Raw genomic sequence first — 4,219 nt, 5'->3', positions numbered from 1 at the left:
CGTTAAAGATTGCTTGAAGCAGGGAAGTTTGTATCTTTTAATCGGATGAAGGCAAATTTTCAAATTCCTAGTAATAATTTTTTTTGCTATTATCAGGTGAAAATCTTTTTATTGGGAAAAATTAGGTCGTAGTTTAAAATTACCTTGAGAATCTATTTTGGAATTATTACTTACTAATGAAGAAAGAAATGCATTTATTTCTGAAATGTACAAGTTATTACAAAATAAAATGTCTAAGTTAAATGTTCATAAATCAAGATTACAATGGGAATCTGACTTAAACAGTCAGATAGATGAAAATATTTGGAGAAATTTATGTAAGGTAAGCATGACTAAGGTTATAAATGTAAGATATAGATTAGTCTTCTTTGGCTTGGCTTCGCGGACGAAGATTTATGGAGGGGGTAAAAAGTCCACGTCAGCTGCAGGCTCGTTTGTGGCTCACAAGTCCGATGCGGGACAGGCAGACACGATTGCAGCGGTTGCAAGGGAAAATTGGTTGGTTGGGGTTGGGTGTTGGGTTTTTCCTCCTTTGCCTTTTGTCAGTGAGGTGGGCTCTGCGGTCTTCTTCAAAGGAGGTTGCTGCCCGCCAAACTGTGAGGCGCCAAGATGCACGGTTTGAGGCATTATCAGCCCACTGGCGGTGGTCAATGTGGCAGGCACCAAGAGATTTCTTTAGGCAGTCCTTGTACCTTTTCTTTGGTGCACCTCTGTCACGGTGGCCAGTGGAGAGCTCGCCATATAATACGATCTTGGGAAGGCAATGGTCCTCCATTCTGGAGACGTGACCCATCCAGCGCAGCTGGATCTTCAGCAGCGTGGACTCGATGCTGTCGATCTCTGCCATCTCGAGTACTTCGACGTTAGGGGTGTAAGCGCTCCAATGGATGTTGAGGATGGAGCGGAGACAACGCTGGTGGAAGCGTTCTAGGAGCCGTAGGTGGTGCCGGTAGAGGACCCATGATTCGGAGCCGAACAGGAGTGTGGGTATGACAACGGCTCTGTATACGCTTATCTTTGTGAGGTTTTTCAGTTGGTTGTTTTTCCAGACTCTTTTGTGTAGTCTTCCAAAGGCGCTATTTGCCTTGGCGAGTCTGTTGTCTATCTCATTGTCGATCCTTGCATCTGATGAAATGGTGCAGCCGAGATAGGTAAACTGGTTGACCATTTTGAGTTTTGTGTGCCCGATGGAGATGTGGGGGGGCTGGTAGTCATGGTGGGGAGCTGGCTGATGGAGGACCTCAGTTATCTTCAGGCTGACTTCCACGCCAAACATTTTGGCAGTTTCCGCAAAGCAGGACGTCAAGCGCTGAAGAGCTGGCTCTGAATGGGCAACTAAAGCGGCATCATCTGCAAAGAGTAGTTCACGGAAAAGAACAAGTTCTACACCGACCTGCGCAACCTCATCCAACGTACCCCTACAGCCGACAAGGTTGTCATCCTGGGCGACTTCAACGCTCGTGTCGGCAAAGACTCAGAAACCTGGCCAGGAATCCTGGGCAAGCATGGCGTCGGCAAGTGCAATGACAATGGGCGCCTCCTGTTGGAGCTCTGCGCAGAACAGCGACTTGTCATTACAAACACCCTTTTTCAGCAGAGGGACAGCCTTAAGACCACCTGGATGCATCCCCGATCCAAACACTGGCACCTCCTGGACTACATCCTGGTGCGAGAAAGTGACAAACAAGATGTGCTCCACACCAGGGTCATGCCTAGCGCGGAATGCCACACTGACCACCGGCTGGTTCGCTGCAAGCTCAACCTTCACTTCAAGCCAAAGCCCAGGAACAATCTTTTTTTTCTTTGGCTTGGCTTCGCGGACGAAGATTTATGGAGGGGGTAAAAAGTCCACGTCAGCTGCAGGCTCGTTTGTGGCTGACCAGTCCGATGCGGGACAGGCAGACACGATTGCAGCGGTTGCAAGGGAAAATTGGTTGGTTGGGGTTGGGTGTTGGGTTTTTCCTCCTTTGCCTTTTGTCAGTGAGGTGGGCTCTGCGGTCTTCTTCAAAGGAGGCTGCTGCCCGCCAAACTGTGAGGCGCCAAGATGCACGGTTTGAGGCGTTATCAGCCCACTGGCGGTGGTCAATGTGGCAGGCACCAAGAGATTTCTTTAGGCAGTCCTTGTACCTTTTCTTTGGTGCACCTCTGTCACGGTGGCCAGTGGAGAGCTCGCCATATAATACGATCTTGGGAAGGCGATGGTCCTCCATTCTGGAGACGTGACCCATCCAGCGCAGCTGGATCTTCAGCAGCGTGGACTCGATGCTGTCGACCTCTGCCATCTCGAGTACCTCGACGTTAGGGGTGTGAGCGCTCCAATGGATGTTGAGGATGGAGCGGAGACAACGCTGGTGGAAGCGTTCTAGGAGCCGTAGGTGGTGCCGGTAGAGGACCCATGATTCGGAGCCGAACAGGAGTGTGGGTATGACAACGGCTCTGTATACGCTTATCTTTGTGAGGTTTTTCAGTTGGTTGTTTTTCCAGACTCTTTTGTGTAGTCTTCCAAAGGCGCTATTTGCCTTGGCGAGTCTGTTGTCTATCTCATTGTCGATCCTTGCATCTGATGAAATGGTGCAGCCGAGATAGGTAAACTGGTTGACCGTTTTGAGTTTTGTGTGCCCGATGGAGATGTGGGGGGGCTGGTAGTCATGGTGGGGAGCTGGCTGATGGAGGACCTCAGTTTTCTTCAGGCTGACTTCCAGGCCAAACATTTTGGCAGTTTCCGCAAAGCAGGACGTCAAGCGCTGAAGAGCTGGCTCTGAATGGGCAACTAAAGCGGCATCATCTGCAAAGAGTAGTTCACGGACAAGTTTCTCTTGTGTCTTGGTGTGAGCTTGCAGGCGCCTCAGATTGAAGAGACTGCCATCCGTGCGGTACCGGATGTAAACAGCGTCTTCATTGTTGGGGTCTTTCATGGCTTGGTTCAGCATCATGCTGAAGAAGATTGAAAAGAGGGTTGGTGCGAGAACACAGCCTTGCTTCACGCCATTGTTAATGGAGAAGGGTTCAGAGAGCTCATTGCTGTATCTGACCCGACCTTGTTGGTTTTCGTGCAGTTGGATAATCATGTTGAGGAACTTTGGGGGACATCCGATGCGCTCTAGTATTTGCCAAAGCCCTTTCCTGCTCACGGTGTCGAAGGCTTTGGTGAGGTCAACAAAGGTGATGTAGAGTCCTTTGTTTTGTTCTCTACACTTTTCTTGGAGCTGTCTGAGGGCAAAGACCATGTCAGTGGTTCCTCTGTTAGCGCGAAAGCCGCACTGTGATTCTGGGAGAATATTCTCAGCGACACTAGGTATTATTCTATTTAGTAGAATCCTAGCGAAGATTTTGCCTGCAATGGAGAGCAACGTGATTCCCCTGTAGTTTGAGCAGTCTGATTTCTCGCCTTTGTTTTTGTACAGGGTGATGATGGTGGCATCACGAAGATCCTGAGGCAGTTTACCTTGGTCCCAACAAAGCTTGAAAAACTCATGCAGTTTGGCATGCAGAGTTTTGCCGCCAGCCTTCCAGACTTCTGGGGGGATTCCATCCATACCTGCTGCTTTGCCACTTTTCAGTTGTTCGATTGCCTCATATGTCTCATCCAGGGTGGGAACCTCATCCAGCTCTAGCCTTAGGGGCTGTTGAGGGAGCTGGAGCAGGGCGGAATCTTGGACTGAGCGGTTGGTACTGAAAAGAGATTGGAAGTGTTCTGACCATCGGTTGAGGATGGAGATCTTGTCGCTGAGGAGGACTTTGCCGTCTGAGCTGCGCAGCGGGCTTTGGACTTGGGGTGAGGGGCCGTACACAGCCTTTAGAGCCTCGTAGAAACCCCTGAAGTCGCCAATGTCCGCGCTGAGCTGTGTTCGTTTGGCGAGGCTAGTCCACCACTCATTTTGGATCTCCCGGAGTTTGCGCTGAAGATGGCTGCATGCGCGACGGAAGGCTTGTTTCTTCTCTGGACAGGACGGCTTTGTAAGGTGAGCCTGGTGGGCAGCTCGCTTCTTTGCCAGCAGCTCCTGGATTTCCTGGCTGTTTTCGTCAAACCAGTCCTTGTTTTTCCTGGAGGAGAAGCCCAGTACCTCTTCAGTGGATTGCAGTATGGTAGTCTTCAACTGATCCCAGAGGGTTTCAGGGGACGGGTCCGTGAGGGGGTTGCAACGTCGAGCTTTGCTTTGAGGTTTGCCTGGAAGTTTCCTCTCGCTTCGTCTGACTGCAGTTTTCCAACATTGAACCT

The sequence above is a fragment of the Narcine bancroftii genome, chromosome 2 (genome assembly GCF_036971445.1).
Source record: "Narcine bancroftii isolate sNarBan1 chromosome 2, sNarBan1.hap1, whole genome shotgun sequence".
NCBI lineage: Eukaryota > Metazoa > Chordata > Chondrichthyes > Torpediniformes > Narcinidae > Narcine > Narcine bancroftii.
This window is presented reverse-complemented; position numbering follows the sequence as displayed.